General features: G+C 46.3%; 1 pseudogene; it reads right to left on the bottom strand.

Moving 5' to 3' along the window:
- Nucleotides 1-9,915: 9,915 nt before the first annotated feature.
- Nucleotides 9,916-11,272, bottom strand: LOC119312152 (annotated as a pseudogene).
- Nucleotides 11,273-19,945: the final 8,673 nt, after the last annotated feature.

Genomic DNA, 19,945 nt, shown 5'->3' with positions numbered 1-19,945 from the left:
CATCATTGACAGAATTCTCCAATCACTGCCACCAAGCTACAAGAGCTTCGTGATGAACTATAATATGCAAGGGATGAACAAGACTATTCCCGAGCTCTTCGCAATGCTGAAAGCTGCGGAGGTAGAAATCAAGAAGGAGCATCAAGTGTTGATGGTTAACAAGACCACTAGTTTCAAGAAAAAGGGCAAAGGGAAGAAAAAGGGGAACTTCAAGAAGAACGGCAAGCAAGTTGCTGCTCAAGAGAAGAAACCCAAGTCTGGACCTAAGCCTGAAACTGAGTGCTTCTACTGCAAGCAGACTGGTCACTGGAAGCGGAACTGCCCCAAGTATTTGGCGGATAAGAAGGATGGCAAGGTGAACAAAGGTATATGTGATATACATGTTATTGATGTGTACCTTACTAGAGCTCGCAGTAGCACCTGGGTATTTGATACTGGTTCTGTTGCTAATATTTGCAACTCGAAACAGGGACTACGGAATAAGCGGGGACTGGCAAAGGACGAGGTGACGATGCGCGTGGGAAACGGTTCCAAAGTCGATGTGATCGCAGTCGGCACGCTACCTCTACATCTACCTTCGGGATTAATATTAGACCTAAATAATTGTTATTTGGTGCCAGCGTTGAGCATGAACATTATATCTGGATCTTGTTTAATGCGAGACGGTTATTCATTTAAATCAGAGAATAATGGTTGTTCTATTTATATGAGTAATATCTTTTATGGTCATGCACCCTTGAAGAGTGGTCTATTCTTATTGAATCTCGATAGTAGTAATACACATATTCATAATATTGAAGCCAAAAGATGTAGAGTTGATAATGAAAGTGCAACTTATTTGTGGCACTGTCGTTTAGGTCATATCGGTATAAAGCGCATGAAGAAACTCCATGCTAATGGACTTTTGGAACCACTTGATTATGAATCACTTGGTACTTGCGAACCGTGCCTCATGGGCAAGATGACTAAAACACCGTTCTCCGGTACTATGGAGAGAGCAACAGATTTGTTGGAAATCATACATACCGATGTATGTGGCCCGATGAATATTGAGGCTCGTGGCGGATATCGTTATTTTCTCACCTTCACAGATGATTTAAGCAGATATGGGTATATCTACTTAATGAAACATAAGTCTGAAACATTTGAAAAGTTCAAAGAATTTCAGAGTGAAGTTGAAAATCATCGTAACAAGAAAATAAAGTTTCTACGATCTGATCGTAGAGAAGAGTATTTGAGTTACGAGTTTGGTGTACATTTGAAAAACTGTGGAATAGTTTCGCAACTCACGCCACCCGGAACACCACAGCGTAATGGTGTGTCCGAACGTCGTAATCGTACTTTACTAGATATGGTGCGATCTATGATGTCTCTTACTGATTTACCGCTATCTTTTTGGGGATATGCTTTAGAGACGGCCGCATTCACGTTAAATAGGGCACCATCAAAATCCGTTGAGACGACGCCTTATGAACTGTGGTTTGGCAAGAAACCAAAGTTGTCGTTTCTTAAAGTTTGGGGCTGCGATGCTTATGTGAAAAAGCTTCAACCTGATAAGCTCGAACCCAAATCGGAGAAATGTGTCTTCATAGGATACACAAAGGAAACTGTTGGGTACACCTTCTATCACAGATCTGAAGGCAAGACATTCGTTGCTAAGAATGGATCATTTCTAGAGAAGGAGTTTCTCTCGAAAGAAGTGAGTGGGAGGAAAGTAGAACTTGACGAGGTAACTGTACCTGCTCCCTTACTGGAAAGTAGTTCATCATAGAAAACTGTTTCAGTGACACCTACACCAGTTAGTGAGGAAGCCAATGATAATGATCATGAAACTTCAGATCAAGATACTGCTGAACCTCGTAGATCAACCAGAGTAAGATCCACACCAGAGTGGTACGGTAATCCTGTTCTGGAGGTCATGCTACTAGATCATGATGAACCTACGAACTATGAAGAAGCGATGGTGAGCCCAGATTCCGCAAAGTGGCTTGAAGCCATGAAATCTGAGATGGGATCCATGTATGAGAACAAAGTATGGACTTTGGTTGACTTGCCCGATGATCGGCAAGCAATTGAGAATAAATGGATCTTTAAGAAGAAGACTGACGCTGATGGTAATGTTACTGTCTACAAAGCTCGACTTGTCGCAAAAGGTTTTCGGCAAGTTCAAGGGATTGACTACGATGAGACCTTCTCACCCGTAGCGATGCTTAAGTCCGTCCGAATCATGTTAGCAATTGCCGCATTTTATGATTATGAAATTTGGCAAATGGATGTCAAAACTTCATTCCTGAATGGATTTCTGGAAGAAGAGTTGTATATGATGCAACCAGAAGGTTTTGTCGATCCAAAGGGAGCTAACAAAGTGTGCAAGCTCCAGCGATCCATTTATGGACTGGTGCAAGCCTCTCGGAGTTGGAATAAACGTTTTGATAGTGTGATCAAAGCATTTGGTTTTATACAAACTTTCGGAGAAGCCTGTATTTACAAGAAAGTGAGTGGGAGCTCTGTAGCATTTCTGATATTATATGTGGATGACATATTACTGATTGGAAATGATATAGAATTTCTGGATAGCATAAAGGGATACTTGAATAAAAGTTTTTCAATGAAAGACCTCGGTGAAGCTGCTTACATATTAGGCATTAAGATCTATAGAGATAGATCAAGACGCTTAATTGGACTTTCACAAAGCACATACCTTGACAAGATTTTGAAGAAATTCAAAATGGATCAAGCAAAGAAAGGATTCTTGCCTGTATTACAAGGTGTGAAATTGAGTAAGACTCAATGCCCGACCACTGCAGAAGATAGAGAGAATATGAAAGATGTTCCCTATGCATCAGCCATAGGCTCTATCATGTATGCAATGCTGTGTACCAGACCTGATGTGTGCCTCGCTATAAGTTTAGCAGGGAGGTACCAAAGTAATCCAGGAGTGGATCACTGGACAACGGTCAAGAACATCCTGAAATACCTGAAAAGGACTAAGGATATGTTTCTCGTATATGGAGGTGACAAAGAGCTCATCGTAAAAGGTTACGTTGATGCAAGCTTTGACACTGATCCGAACGATTCTAAATCGCAAACCGGATACGTGTTTACATTAAACGGTGGAGCTGTCAGTTGGTGCAGTTCTAAACAAAGCGTCGTAGCGGGATCTACATGTGAAGCGGAATACATAGCTGCTTCGGAAGCAGCAAATGAAGGAGTCTGGATGAAGGAGTTCATATCCGATCTAGGTGTCATACCTAGTGCATCGGGTCCAATGAAAATCTTTTGTGACAATACTGGTGCAATTGCCTTGGCAAAGGAATCCAGATTTCACAAAAGGACCAAACACATCAAGAGACGCTTCAACTCCATCCGGGATCTAGTCCAGGTGGGAGACATAGAGATTTGCAAGATACATACGGATCTGAATGTTGCAGATCCGTTGACTAAGCCTCTTCCACGAGCAAAACATGATCAGCACCAAGGCTCCATGAGTGTTAGAATCATTACAGTGTAATCTAGATTATTGACTCTAGTGCAAGTGGGAGACTGAAGGAAATATGCCCTAGAGGCAATAATAAAGTTATTATTTATTTCCTTATAATCATGATAAATGTTTATTATTCATGCTAGAATTGTATTTACCGGAAACATAATACATGTGTGAATACATAGACAAACAAAGTGTCACTAGTATGCCTCTACTTGACTAGCTCGTTAATCAAAGATGGTTATGTTTCCTAACCATGAACAATGAGTTGTTATTTGATTAACGAGGTCACATCATTAGCAGAATGATCTGATTGACATGACCCATTCCATTAGCTTAGCACCCGATCGTTTAGTATGTTGCTATTGCTTTCTTCATGACTTATACATGTTCCTATGACTATGAGATTATGCAACTCCCGTTTACCGGAGGAACACTTTGGGTACTACCAAACGCCACAGCGTAACTGGGTGATTATAAAGGAGTACTACAGGTGTCTCCAATGGTCGATGTTGGGTTGGCGTATTTCGAGATTAGGATTTGTCACTCCGATTGTCGGAGAGGTATCTCTGGGCCCTCTCGGTAATACACATCACATAAGCCTTGCAAGCATTACAACTAATATGTTAGTTGTGAGATAATGTATTACGGAACGAGTAAAGAGACTTGCCAGTAACGAGATTGAACTAGGTATTGGATACCGACGATCGAATCTTGGGCAAGTAACATACCGATGACAAAGGGAACAACGTATGTTGTTATGCGGTCTGACAGATAAAGATCTTCGTAGAATATGTAGGAGCCAATATGGGCATCCAGGTCCCGCTATTGGTTATTGACCAGAGACGTGTCTCGGTCATGTCTACATTGTTCTCGAACCCGTAGGGTCCGCACGCTTAAGGTTACGATGACAGTTATATTATGAGTTTATGTCTTTTGATGTACCGAAGGTTGTTCGGAGTCCCGGATGTGATCACGGACATGACGAGGAGTCTCGAAATGGTCGAGACGTAAAGATTGATATATTGGAAGCCTATATTTGGATATCGGAAGTGTTCCGGGTGAAATCGGGATTTTACCGGAATACCGGGAGGGTTACCGGAACCCCCCGGGAGCTATTTGGGCCATAGTGGGCCTTAGTGGAAAAGAGAAGGGGCTGCCCTAGTTGGGCTGCGCGCCCCCCCTTCCCTTAGTCCTATTAGGACTAGGAGAGGTGGCCGGCCCCCTCCTCCTCTTTTCCCCTCCGAGGAATCCTAGTTGGACTAGGATTGGAGGGGAATCCTACTCCCAGAGGGAGTAGGACTCTCCTGCGCCTCCCCCCTTTGGCCGGCCAGCCTCCCCTCCTCTCCTCCTTTATATACGGAGGCAGGGGCACCTCTAAACACACAAGTTGACACAAGTTGATCCACGTGATCTATTCCTTAGCCGTGTGCGGTGCCCCCTGCCACCATATTCCTCGATAATACTGTAGCGGAGTTTAGGCGAAGCCCTGCTGCTGTAGTTCATCAAGATCGTCACCACGCCGTCGTGCTGACGAAACTCTTCCCCGACACTTTGCTGGATCGGAGTCCGGGGATCGTCATCGAGCTGAACGTGTGCTCGAACTCGGAGGTGCCGTAGTTTCGGTACTTGATCGGTTGGATCGTGAAGACGTACGACTACTTCCTCTACGTCGTGTCATTGCTTCCGCAGTCGGTCTGCGTTGGGTACGTAGACAATACTCTCCCCTCGTTGCTATGCATCACATGATCCTGTGTGTGCGTAGGAAAAATTTTGAAATTACTACGAAACCCAACAGGAGGAGGGGATGGATGTGGATGGTATTGGTTTTGCATCTAAGGCGGCCTCCGGTGAGGAGGACCGCCGAGCCCAATGAGGACTATGTGCTGGAACTGTCGAGGAATTGGCGACCCTGCGACAGTTCGTGAGCTCCGCGATCTCGTGGAGGCTTGTGCGGCGATGGTGCTTTGCATAGTGGAGACACAAATTGCAAAGTACAGGGTGGAAGGTCTGGCGGGTAGTTTAGGTTTTTCTAGTAGCTTTGGAGTAGCGAGTAGTGGTCGAAGTGGAGGTCTATGCTTGTACTGGAAGAACAATATTAATCTTGAAATAAAAACTTTTTCTCAGTATCACATTGATTCAGTGGTTACGGAGACAGGGAAGGACCCGTGGCGCCTCTCTTGTTTCTATGGTGCGGCAAACCGAAGTATGAGATACAAAACCTGGGATACGATGAAGTTCTTAAGAGGAGAAAGTACTTTGCCATGGGTGTGCCTAGGCGACTTCAATGAGATCTTGAGGCCTGAGGAACAATTTGGCCCAAATGAGAGGGATAGTGCACAGATTGCAGGGTTCAGAGAGGCTGTAGATGTATGTGAGTTGGCAGATCTTGGCTATAAAGGACTAGACTGGACTTTTGAGAAAAGAATTGTTGGGGGAGATTATTGCAGGGTTCGTCTCGATCGGGCCCTTGCGACCCCGAGCTGGTCTTATGTTTCCTTTTGCCTCTCTTGAGCACTTAACAGCAGCAAAATCAGACCATTGCCCTATCCTGTTGCTTAATGAATTGGAGTCAAATAACTTAAGGCAGGCTTTGAGGAAGCCTTTTAGATATGAATGCATGTGGGAGCAGGAAGAATCTTTCTCTGCAAGGGTACAGGAAGCTTGGCGGGTGGATCAGCCAGCAACTAACGTACACGAGCTTGCGGATAAACTTACGAACGTGGCTGCATCTCTTAAGAATTGGGGACGGACTACTTTTGGTTCGGTCCGAGGTGAGCTTCGCGAACTTCGACGGAGACTAGCTGAGTTCAGGGCTGCACCTGATCGGGTTGGACCGGCGGCAGAAGAGAAAAAGGTCCATGACCGGATTGTGGAGTTATGTTACAGGGAAGAGATCATGATGCGGCAACGGTCTAGGATTCGCTGGCTTTCAGAAGGAGATAGTAATACCCAGTATTTCCAGAAAAAGGCAAGCGCGAGAAGAGCAAAAAATACAATCTCTAGCCTGACTAGAGGGGATGGTTCGGACACATCGGATCCTGACGAGATGGCTAGCATGGCCACCAGCTTCTATGAGCAATTATACACCTCCGAGGGAACCATTGGCATTGAGGAGGTGCTCTCACATATACCATCTCGAGTGGACGGGGCCATGAATGCCCGTCTGAATGCTGTTTTTACGAAAGAAGAAGTTAAAGATGCTTTGTTTCAAATGTTTCCCACAAAAGCTCCGGGACCGGATGGATTCCCAGCACACTTTTTCCAGCGGCATTGGGAGCTATGTGGTGATGAGATTACAGGCATGATCATTCGGGTGCTTAAATGCTTAATGGAGAGGACTCACCGGAGGATATAAACCGCACGTTCATCGTTCTTATTCCCAAGATAGCAAGTCCAAAACTTTTAGGACAATTTCGACCTATAAGTCTTTGCAACGTGGTTTACAAAATCACGTCAAAAGTCTTAGCCAACAGGTTAAAGGTTATTCTCCCCGAGGTAATCTCCGAAGAGCAGTCGGCCTTCGTTCCTGGTCGCCTTATCACGGATAACTTTATAGCAGCCTATGAATGTTTGCACTACATGAAGTCTAGAAGGATAAAGGGTAACCGTTTTTGTGCGCTAAAGCTCGACATGATGAAGGCTTATGATCGTTTAGAGTGGTCGTATTTAAAGGCGGTAATGCTCAAGTTGGGAATCAGCCCACGTTTTGTGGATACTGTTATGAGGTGCGTCTCATCCGTTTCTTTTTCGGTTCTGTTTAATGGAGGTATAATGGATGAATTCAGGCCATCGAGGGGACTTCACCAAGGAGACCCTATCTCTCCATATCTGTTTCTCATTGCTGCAGAAGGACTATCTTGCTTGTTAAAGGCAGCAAATACAGGAGTGCATGGTCTGGCAGTTGCACCTACGGCTCCATCAGTCAATCATTTGCTGTTCGCCGACGATAGTCTTCTGTTTTTTGAGGCAACAAGGGCAAGTGCAGAGAAGGTCCAGAGCCTCTTGAAGATGTATTGTGATGCATCTGGACAGCGCATTAATACTGATAAATCATCCATTTATTTTAGTAAAATGGTCCAGGAGGCCCAACGCAATGAGATTAAACTCCTGCTTGATGTTCACAATGAGGCATTGACTGAGAAATATCTTGGGCTTCCTACTGATGTTGGCAAGGCGAAGGAGGGTTGCTTCAGGTATTTGAAGGACATGATTTGGAAGCACATCCAAGGATGGATGGAAAAGTGTCTTTCAGCAGGAGGCAAGGAAGTACTCATAAAGTCGGTTGCTCAATCCATACCAACATATTTCATGGCATGTTTTAAGCTACCTCGTGGATTATGTGAACATATCAATGGTCTATTACGAAAGTTTTGGTGGGGTAGCAAGCAAGGTCAGAGGAAGCCAGCATGGGTTTCATGGAGGACTATGTGTAAGCCCAAGTTCATGGGGGGTTTAGGCTTCAGAGATATCGAACTTTTCAACCTCGCTCTATTATCCAGGCAGGTGTGGCGTCTGCTCCAGGAACCAGACACACTTAGTGCGTGGATCTTAAAAGCCCGGTATTACCCTTTGGTGGACATTCTTGATGCAACCCTAGGACCACACCCGTCACAGGTGTGGCGCTCGATACTTGAGGGTAGAGACATTCTTGCTCTTGGACTGATTAAGAGGATTGGTTCTGGGTTAGGTACACGCATCTGGGAGGATAACTGGCTACCTCGTGATTACAAGTTGAGGCCTATCTGCCAATATCGACAAACCCACCACAATTTGTCTCAGAACTCATTGATCCCGTAACGAGGACGTGGATGAGGGACCTGATAGGACAACACTTTCTTGCACCAGATGTCGATGTGATTCTTAATATACCTTTGAGTTCGAGGGTGCAACCAAATTTCTGGGCATGGCACTATGACAGAAAGGGTTTTTTCTCGGTCCGGTCGGCATACAGGATGATCAACGCTATAAAATTTCAAAGGGAAGATTGGCTGGAACACAGAGGAGGCCACTCGAATCAAGCTCGGGAGAAGAAGTCGTGGTCCTTGCTATGGAAGGTCAAAGTCCCCTCAAAAGTTAGAATTTTTGTATGGAGGCTATCACATACGTCCTTGCCGACTGGTACCACGAGACATGGGAGGAAGATGGCGGACTCGCCATCCTGCTCTTTGTGTGGTGCGGAGAATGATACATGGAGACACTCGCTTTTGGACTGCCGGATGGCAAGGTGTGTGTGGGCACTGGGTGATGAGGAGACCGTGGAGCATGTGCTATCTAATAACTCCGATGATCCCAGACTGTGGCTCTTTTGGCTGTTTGATACAGTGGAACGGAAGGAGTTGGCAAAAGTTTTGGTCACCATGTGGGCCATCTGGTGGGCAAGGAGGAGAGCGATCCATGAGGAAGAATTTCAAAGCCCCTTGTCCACTATGTGTTTTATCAACAGATACCTAGAGGACCTTGACATTGTCTCTGTGAGCAAACCTGCAGTTGGAAGGCCAGCGATCCCACAGGTGGAATGCGTCAGAGGGGGAGGCAGTTAAAATCAATGTGGATGGTGCAATCTCGCGGAACGGCAAAAGGGGTGCAGTCTCGGCGATAAGCAGGGACAAGGAAGGGAGGTATTTGGGTTCTTCGACAGTCACTTTTGATGTCTTGGTTGATGCAGCGAATCTGGAAGCACTTGCGTGCAGCGAGGCATTAGCTCTGGCAAAGGACCTCAACCTCTCACATGTGATCATAGGTTTTGACTGTATGCAAGTGGTCTCGGACATCAGGGAGAATGTGCCATCATCTTATGCTGTAGTTGTTAGTGAAATTAGAGAGTCTATGAAAGATTTTGTGAGTGCTAGTTTTAGATATGAGTGCAGGGAGGCCAATGCTGAAGCTCATGCCATTGCAAAGGCTGCCTCAGCTCTCCCTTCTGGTCGCCGCTTGTGGCTAGGGATCCTACCGAACATCACTTGTATTCCTTCTGTGTTATCTACTGAATAAAATCCCTAGTTCACCTAAAAAAAACACATACTAGTATTTCATAAACAATGCAGAAGACATCCATGTTTTTTTGTAAGAACTTTATGTTGCAAATATTATGATGAAAAGAGCGTGACCATATATCCGAATATGTTGGACTAATAGTTGTCTTGTCTAAAGTAAACGAAGAAAACTTTTCATAGTAGATCTATCAAAAATGCTAGACGTACGGAAAACTTTTACAAGAATTAACGGACTAACCTTCTACCATGACTAATCTCTTCCACTCTGATTTTCAGAGTGGGTCCCGCTTCATCTTAACAACCAATCAACACACACCATCTCAGCCTAGCACGTAAAACTCCTGTAAAACCCCTATAGATGTAGCATTGCTGGTAGATCTATGGTGCCAATTAAAAAGAGCTTCTGTATCTATCTTCGACACATGATAGCTTTTATCACTCGGTTTCAGAAGGGTCGAGGACGTGACCGGCAAAGACCACCGCACGGGACACCTCCTCCACTATGTAGAAGGCAAATGGATGGTCTGCTACAAAATCAACAGGCACGGACGGAGGGGTCCAACAATATAATACGGTCATGACGGCGGTGAATGCAGCCGCCTCGGTGCCTTCCTCGTTCACTTCCACAACCGCCCTGTGAAACACATCCTCTACCCGCAGCGGCACGTCGTTTCCGGCCGAGTCCTTGTCCACCATGTCAGACAGATCGGCCTCCCCGCTGAACGCCGCCCGGAGCCCCAAGCTCGCGAGAACTTTCTTCATGCTACAGAAGAAGGACAGCTTGAACTTGGGTAGCCGGAGCTTGGTCACGCTCCTAGACTGAGTCGGCAGGTGGTCGAACAGGAAGCTTGGCCCGCCGGTCGCCATCTCGTCGGCAAGGCTACGCAGCCCGTCTCGCGCGGTCGGGAGGAAGACACACATCGAATAAGTGGCGCCGTTGTTGGCCGCCTTCTTGTAGGGGAGCTTAAGCACCTTGAACCCGTCAAATGTGGACACCAGGTACTTGTCGCGTCCGTTTCCGTCCATGAAGGGCACGCGGACGGTGCTGCCGTCGAGGCGGTGGAACGTGTCGTCTTTGGTGCGGCTCTTGCTGAAGGCGTTCTCCCACTTGCCCTTGATGTAGATGGCATTGGTAAGCACGAGCCTGGTGTGGCCGTGCACTGAGCCCCGTGGTAGGACGGAGGTGATGAGCTTCTTCGTGGCCTTGGCGACCCACCGGTTGATCTCCTTCCTCGCATCCTCCGGCTGCATGCATCAGGAGACAGATCGTTCAGGGTTAAAACTTGAAATCAAAAGATTTGAGATCTCAATATATTTTTACAGATCGATGGCATCGCTGAATAAGTATTTAGTATTGTACTGGCCTTTCTCACAAAGTCGACGGCGCGTGCGTCCGCCTTGTAGGACTTGACGGCGGCCTTCCGGTAGGCCGGCTTCAGCGGCAGATCTTTGTGGCACCACACGCTGCACGCGGACGTAACGACCAGCGGGCCGGAGGGATCGTCGGCGGCGAGGGCGTGCTTGGACACTAGTCGCATGACCGCCGCGCCCTCGTCGCGCGACGTCGCACCGAGCACGGCCAGGATCTCGTCCAGAGTGTCGCCCTGGGCGCCGGCCGCCAGGAGGCCCAAGGCGGTGTAGATGGACAGCGGCGAGAACATGATGTTCTGGCCCTCGTGCTCCTCGCGGCCTGAGAATTTTTTGGAGAGGCGGAGGGCGAGCGCCGCCAGGCCGTCGAGTCGGCAGGCATCCTGCGAGCCTTCTTGCTTGGGCGCCTCGCCGCCTTCTCCATGGTGCCCTACAGCCCTAGCGATAGCTTGCCGAGTCAAATTAAAGAGGCGGCGCAGGGTGTTCACCTCTTTTTATAGCGTTTATTGCTAGTTTTAATTCGCCAGGAAACATAAATAAGGGCGGTGCTTATGTATGCATGGCATGTGCAATGCAAATATACGGCATTACTAACATTTTACTTTAGGTACGTACTGTATCTTCTATCTATCGTATTAAGATTGCAGAATTTTATTTGAGAGACAGGAAATAACGGAACGTTGTTATAATAGTCAAATAGTATATAAAAAGAAGAAGTTTGAGTTTTTTTTTACAGTTTTGGAAAATCTCACGTAGATGATTTTTAGTTATGGACAATTTGGCTAAAGCACCACACGAGTCAAAAATTCAGTCTTTTGTGCACATCTGAAGGATCAGACCATCGGTCTCTCATCTACTTTTTGTTGATGAAAAGTAGATGATTCTTTTTACGGGGATTGTTGATGATTTTCTAATCCTGATGAAAGTGGATATAAATAATGTAACCTCATTGAGACAGGTACTATATGATTATTGCGCAAGCTCCAGGCGAGTCCCAATGTTAATGTACTCCCTCCGTTCCTAAATATTTGTCTTTTTAGAGATTTTAAATGGACTACTACATATGAATGTATATAAACATATTTTAGAGTGTAGATTCACTCATTTTGCTCCTTATGTAGTCACTGTTAAAATCTCTAAAAAGATAAATATTTAGGAACGAAGGGAGTACGTTAAAGTCCAAGTGTGTGCAGAACTAAATATCATAACAGAGGCTCTCTTTGATACTTATCTTGGGCTCCCATCAATGATCGGTTTAGATAAGAGTGACAGCTTCACCCACTTAGTAGAGAGGGTAGTAAATCGCCTCAATGGATGGAACGAAAAGTTGTTGTCCTTCGGGGGTAAGGAGATTTTGCTGAAAACTATTATTCAATCAATTTATGTGTGTTGCTATGGCTGTGTTCAAGATACTGAAGAAGATTTGTAAAGAGATCACTGATGCTACGACAATGTTTTGGTGGGGAGATACAGAGGAAGAGAAGAAAATGCACTGGGTGGCTTGATGGAAAATGTGCCTCCCCAAGGCGAGAGGTAGTATGGGATTCAGGGATCTCCATGCTTTTAACTTGGCAATGTTGGCAAAACAAAGTTGGAGAATGATCTCACACCCTGAAACCTTATGTGCCTGTGTGCTTAAAGCTAAATATTTACTGGATGGTAATATAGTACTCAAAGTAGAACTGAACAAAGGCTCATCCTACACGTGGCAAAGTATCTTCGCTGGACTACAAACTTCTAGGAGAGGCCACATATGCAGAGTTGGAACTGGTGAGAAAATCAATATATGGGAGGATCATTGGATCCCCTCAAGTCCAACGAGGATGGTGTTCACAAGAAGAGGAAGCACACTGTTGAGAACAGTTGATGAGTTGATATTGCGTGACATGAAGAGGTGGGATGAGGAGCTCATCAGAAGTATCTTTCTTCCGGTAGATGCTGAGAATATACTTAAAATGGAGTAAATAGCAAAAACCAACCACATTACTGGCTAGGGTTACAAAAAACTACCCTTTTTTTTTATTTCTCAAAACGCTACCACTATATTGGTTGGCTCTTCCAATGAACACTAGTTAATGGAGCGTTAATTTCTGACCGCGATTTTGACAACGATGGCCCATCCATCAAGTCTGACGTGGCATAAAAGTCAACATCGTTAATTTTGACAGTTAGGTTGACCATTATGACACAGGGTCCACATGTCGGTCCCTTCCAAAAAACAAAAAGCAATCAGATCCCTGTGACATTTATAAAAAAGCAACCGGGTCCCTATTGTCGGCTGTGGTGGTGGCCGATTGTGGTGTTGCTGCCTGCTGCACAGGTCCCTACGGCCCTCTGGTTGTGGAGCATAATCATACTTGGCCCGGCGCCGACGAGCTCGTTGTGGTGCCGTCGGAGCTATGCCCTATCACACCCTTGTGAAGATCGCGCCACCGTCGAACTCCTGGTAGGTGTGCCGCGGTCCAGCGGGCGGTTGGGGCGAGCGTAATGGGAGTTGCGGCTGGGTGCTGCCGCTACTTCTGCATGCCGCCGCCGCTGCTTGCTGCCGCCGCTTCTTGCCGCCGCGACTGCTTGCCGATTCTGCTTTTCGCCGCCGCTACTAGCCGCCTCTTGCCACCGACACTCTACTGCATGCCTCCCCTGCTGCGCCTTGTTGATGCTTCCGTTGCCACCGAGCTCCTGGGTATGCCATGTTGCGCCGCTGCGACTGGTGGAGGTCGGGATATGAGGTGGCGCTCTCGGGAGGAAGAGGAAGATGGGGAAGGGCAGCATGGAATTTCGGGTTCTTTGGAATAAAATCATCATGGATTTTAGTGTGGCTGACATGTGGGTCCCACCGGTCAGCAAACAGTCAAACCTAACTGTTTAGATAACGGTGTTGACATTTATGCCACGTGGACCTGATGAGCAGGCCCTCCATGTCATAAACCGGATTAAAATATAACCGTTCAACAATAGTATTTTTTGAAACAGACAACCAAAATATTGGTAGCGTTTTAAGAAACAAAAAAATGGTAGTTTTTTGTAACCCTAGTCCGTAATGTGGTAGTATTTTGCTATTTACTCACTTAAAATCCCACTCTCAGAGCATCAATTTGTGGATTTTGTTGCTTGGAATGGAACCAAATCCTTCTCGTTCTCCGGCGTATGATGTTGAGTGGGAGCATCAATTGGGGCTGAGAACCACAAGCATTCAGGGTCCACCTGCAGCTAACCCGGCGTGGGAAATACTCCCTAGTGTCAAAAATGTTCTTATATTATGGGATGGAGGGAGTACTTTGAAAATTGAAAGTACCCAGCACGGTAAAGATATTCTTATGGAGGGCTCTTCATGGTCTGATCCTGGGCATGGCTGTTCTTGCTCATAGACACATCAAGGTCTCCCCAGTGTGTCCGACCTGTAACAACTATCAAAGGACTTGAGGACATCAAGCACTTGCTCTTTACTTGCCCACGTGCAGCAAAGGTGTCGACAATCGAAGAAGCAGTGACAGTATATCGATCTGGTTCAGTGGTACTTCAGGAAATTCTACAACGACCGAGAGGCTCTTCTCCGGATCTGGGTCCGCCGGTTTATTTATTTATTTACGGAACACTCGTATTTCATTTAAGACACGGTTAAATCGTCGGTTACAGTACGGATTACGTTAGCAGGGTAATCTTCAAACCACACACATTGGTCGTCTGTACCTAACTCTGCACCCAACGCGGCCAACACATGCGCCGGCTTGTTACAATCCCTAGGGACATAACACACTCTAGCATTGATGAATCTAGTCAAAAGTTTCCATTTTATCGTCCTGAAAAGTATACCCTGTGAAGCATAATCATATTGATAGAGGACACGGCTTTTTGGAGAACCAAACTATCAGTCTCAAAGATCACATTCCCAACACCAAATTCATCAGCGAACGTTACAGCTCTGGACATTTGATGGGAACCACGGAAAGCATGCAAATGTATGACTGGGGCAATGCCAGTCGTGGCTCCGCGTTTGCCAAAAAGGACCTGGTGCCCGATTGGGTCCGCAACGACCCAGACGTCGCCGTTGCGTGAGCGCACGACCGCTCCGTGACCACCGCGGAGACGGTCGCCAGGATCGACCGAGGAGACAATCGCTCCGTGGCCAACGCCGGTCGCGGTAAGGCCGCTGCCAGGGCTCCGAAGGCCACGTCGGTAGTGGCCACGGTGGCATTCCGCATGATGCAGCAGGAGGTGGAGCGGTTGCTCCGCGAGCCCTGTCCTGTTGGATGTAGTCCTCGCGTATCCATGTTCACGGATTGGTTCCATTGTTCACGGATGAATGTGAGAGGAAATTTGCGGGTGGAGATGCCCTAACATGACACCTTTGTTACTCTCTGGCAATTCACACTGGTACTTAGCTGTTTGACACTTGCACCAATAAGACAATATAAAATAGGGTCCTGATAATGCTCACACGTGTGGCATACTAGACATCCTTCCACACACCGTGTGTGGCGTGAGCAGAAGGAAGGTCACACGGGCTGTGTGTGGGCGAACATTAGAATTGTCCACACGTGTGGGTGTAGCTACTTCGTGCCACACACCCAACAAGTATTACTCATCCCCACCCTGCGCGTGTGGCACGAAGCAAATATGCCCACACGTCCTGGCGCAACTACGTTAGGTACCCACGGGATGACGATTTAGTTGCCATTCAGGATGGCAGATATAGTTATCCGGGATGGCAAATGCAGTTGTAAAAGCACGACAACTCTCTCTGTTTTGGTTAACTATAATTGCCATTTCTAATGGTAGTTGCCGCGTGTAATCGAACCATAGTTACCGTGTGTGATTAACTACTTGCCACATATGGTTAAAGAATAGTTGCCGTGTGTGTTTACCTAGTTGACACGTGTAGTCCAACCATAGTTGCCATGTATGGTTAATCACAGTTGCCATGTGTGTTTACCCTGGTTGTCACGTACGCGCAACTGCAGTTGTCGTCTAGCAACGAATCATAGTTGCCATGTGTGTTTACCTAGTTGCCATGTACGCGCAACTGCAGTTGTCATCCAACAACGTACGAGTGTCGTGTGGGCGAAAAGCAATTCGCCCACACGCGTGGACTAGGTAATGGCTGTGTGGACAGAAACTAGTTCGCTCACGCAGCGCAGCTGGCAAACCACGTGCTGCGGGGCGTGTGAGCGAAATCTCCAGCGCCCACTGTAAGTGCATCTAGTGCCACCCCTAGTTGGTTTTGGAGTATTGACGACAAAGTTGGTTGAGGGACTAATGCGTTTGTGAAAATTGCAGGATAACGCAGGAAGTGTCCCTCATTGATTCGGTTTACATACCGGAGATGACCCCTAAAAATGTATGAAGACATTGAAGACAATGGTGGTGTGTGAAGATATTCACACTGAAGACTATGACATGAGAAGACATTGAGTGAAGACTATGGAGCGCGAAGACTGGGTTGTTTTGTTGTTTCCTTTTCTTCTTTGTTGAGTCATAGGAACCACCGTACTATTAAGTGGGGTCTAAGTGAACAAAATCAGAGTGACTGAAGTGATGCTCAACCCAAATCCTATGTCTTCGAGCGAAGACAATGAGAGCAAATCTTATCCAGAGCTGGATGAGTCAGCTTTGCTTGTAGCCCAAGTAAATTTGTCGTGTGTGTTTGAAATCTGACCGTTGGAACACGTGTCAGTTCCTTAGTGACCCAGGGTCATTTCGGACATATCAGGTCGGGTTGCCTTGTGGCTATAAATAGCCCACCCCCACACCATAAATTGGTGGCTGCTCAGAGTTAGTTTACGGCTTTTGTCGTTTTGAAAGCAACCCACCTCGAAGCCTTTGAGAGAGAAATCCTTGCGAGGACAAAGCCCAAACACCCAGAGCCCAAGAGTGTTAGGCATCACTGAAGTCTTTCTGTCTATGTGACTTGAAGACTTATTACACTTGAGGACTGTGTATCCTCCAGCCGGTTAGGCGTCGCGTTCTGAGCATCCAAGAGTCATTGTGGATTGCCGGTGAACGAAGTCTGCGAAGGTTCGGAAGTCTACCTTGAAGACTTACCAGAGTGATTGGGCGGGGACTGTGTGTCCTTAGCTCAAGGGGAATAAGGTGAAGACACGGTCTTCTGAGTTGAATCTCAGCCTCCCTAACCAGACGTACAGTTGTCACAGCAACTAGAACTGGTCCAACAAATCCTGTGTCTTCAACAAGTGACTGGTTCTATCCCTTCCCTCCTTTACTTTGAGTTTGTCTCCGTGAAGTCATTGCTTATTTGTCTTATCTGTTTGACTTCATTGCTTGACTACTATCGCTGATTGGCTTCATACTATCTTCCATCCTGATCCTTACTACCTAGCTGCTATTAGTCTTTGTACGTTCACATTATTGCATACTTGACTATGGCTTGCTTGTTGTAGTTTATCTTCCGCTGCATATCAATTAGGTTATTTCTATTGTCTGTCTTCGAAACTTCCACGTCTTGAAGACTTTGAGAAAAATCGCCTATTCACCCCCCCTCTAGTCGATAACTAGCACTTTCAATTGGTATCAGAGCAAGGTACTCCCTTGTTCTGTGTGATTCGGTTTAACCACCTGAAGTTTAGCTATGTCGACTACAGGGATAATCAAAGTCTCCGATGCTTGCCCCGTGTTCGATGGAACTGAATATCCCTACTGGAAGAATAAGATGCGCATGCATCTTGAAGCCATTGATGTCGACCTCTGGTATGTCGTCAAGAACGGCGTTCCAAAAACTGGTGAAGGTGTCACCCCTGCTGATGTCAAGAAGTTCATTCAACTGGACTCGACTGCAAAGAACATCATCTGTGGTCATCTGACCAAAGGACAGTATGGTCGTGTGAGTGCTCTGGAAACATCAAAGCTAGTCTGGGACTGGCTGTCCAAGGTCAACGAAGGCGTCTCAACTCAGAGAGATCAAAGGATCAGTGTTCTTCGCAACCTCTTCAACCGCTTCAAGAGAAACGACAATGAAAATGTCCAGCTCACGTTTGATCGCCTCACCGACATCACAAATGAGCTTCAGGCTCTCGGCGCCACTAAGATCACCAAGCATGAAATCGTCAAGACGCTGCTGAGATCTCTTGACAGCTCCTTTGACACCCTTGCCCTCATGATACAAGAACGTCCTGACTTCAAGACTCTCGATCCGTCTGATATACTTGAGAGGCTCAACACACATGAGTTCCAGCTTTCTGAGAAAAAAGATATCTATGGCCCCAACTATGGCCGAACTCGTGCTTTGAAGGCAAAAGTTGTTTCCTCATCTGAAGAAGAAGAATCTGACTGCGGTTCTGATGATCCTGAAGACATTGAAAGGGAACATGCTATGCTTGTGAAGAAGTTCCAGAAATTCACCAAGAAGAAGGGCTTCATAAAGTCTTCACGGTCCAGTTCAAGAAATGATGAAGCTTCCACTCAAGACAACAAGAAGAGAACATGTCACAAGTGTAAGAAGCCTGGGCACTACATCTCTGAGTGTCCTCAGTGGGACAACGAGAAGAAGAAGAAGAAGAGCAAGGAATATGACTCTGATGACAAGAAGAAGAAGAAATCTTCAAAGTCTTCTTCCAAGTCCTCATAAAAGTCTTCATCTCATAAGAAGAGCTCATCTGGCAAGGATCGTGCTTTTGTTGGCAAGGAAATGGATTCAGAGGAGGAGTCTGCTTCTGAGGAGGCGGAGGTGGAATCTGAAGCTGAGTCCGACTCTGGCGTTGCAAGTCTGGCTCTAGCCACAGCCTATGTTGCCAAGTCCATTTTCAACACTGAAGACAATGACTCCCACACCAACGCTGATGAGGACAAGGACGATCTTGCTCCCACCTACTGCTTCATGGCACGCGGTGCCAAGGGTATGACACCTCGTGCTTCAGAATGGATTATGGACAGCGGATGCACTAATCATATGACTGGTGATCGAAGTCTTCTCATGGACTCAACCTTATGTCCATCCGACAAGAGTCAAATCATATTTGCTGACACTGGTAAAGGCAAGGTATTGGGTCTAGGCAGAGTTGCAATCTCAAAGGATTAACACATGGATAAAGTGATGCTTGTTGAATCCCTTGGATTCAACTTAATGTCTGTCTCAATGCTTTGTGACTTAAACATGATTGTGATATTCGGAAAATATCGTTGCCTTGTACTAATGGAATCTGACAAGTCTCTAGTCTTTGAAGGGTATAGGAAAGGTGATCTATACATGGTAGATTTCTCAGCAGGTCCACAGCTTGCCGTATGTCTTCTTGCAAAAGCTTCAGAATGCTGGCTCTGGCATCGAAGGCTGGGGCATGCTGGCATGAGGAACTTACACACACTCGTCAAGAAGAAGCATGTCATAGGCATCGAAGGTGTCAAGTTCAAGAAAGATCATTTGTGTGGTGCCTGCGAAGCTGGAAAGATGACGAGGGCCAAGCACCCCTCGAAGACAATCATGACGACATCTCAACCCTTCGAGCTATTGCACATGGACTTATTTGGCCCTACTCACTACTCTACCCTCACAACAACAACGTGTCTCTATGGCTTCGTCATTGTTGATGACTACTCAAGATATACATGGGTGCACATAATTCTCTACAAGACTGAAGTACAAGATGTCTTCAGACGATTCCCAATCGAGCAATGAACAATTATGGCGTCAAGATCAAGCATATCAGAAGTGATAACGGCACCGAATTCAAGAACACTGGGCTTGATCTTTATATGGATACAATGGGAATCACTCATGAGTTCTCTGCCCCATACACACCTCAGCAAAATGGCATTGTTGAGCGCAAGAACAGAACCCTTATTGAAATCGCTCGAACAATGCTCGACGAGTACAAGACACCAAGAAAGTTCTGGCCTGAAGCTATTGATACAACATGTCACATCATCAACCGTGTTTACATCCACAAGCTTCTGGGCAAAACATCCTATGAGCTCCTTACTGGCAAGAAGCCAAATGTCAGCTACTTCAGAGTCTTTGGTGCTAGGTGCTGGATCAAGGATCCCCATCACAAGTCAAAATTTGAACCCAAAGCTCACGAAGGCTTCATGCTCGGTTATGGAAAGGATTCGCACTCTTACAGAGTCTTCAACCTCTTTCACTACAAAA

The sequence above is a fragment of the Triticum dicoccoides genome, chromosome 5B (assembly GCF_002162155.2).
Source record: "Triticum dicoccoides isolate Atlit2015 ecotype Zavitan chromosome 5B, WEW_v2.0, whole genome shotgun sequence".
Classification (NCBI taxonomy): domain Eukaryota; kingdom Viridiplantae; phylum Streptophyta; class Magnoliopsida; order Poales; family Poaceae; genus Triticum; species Triticum dicoccoides.
This window is presented reverse-complemented; position numbering and strand designations above follow the sequence as displayed.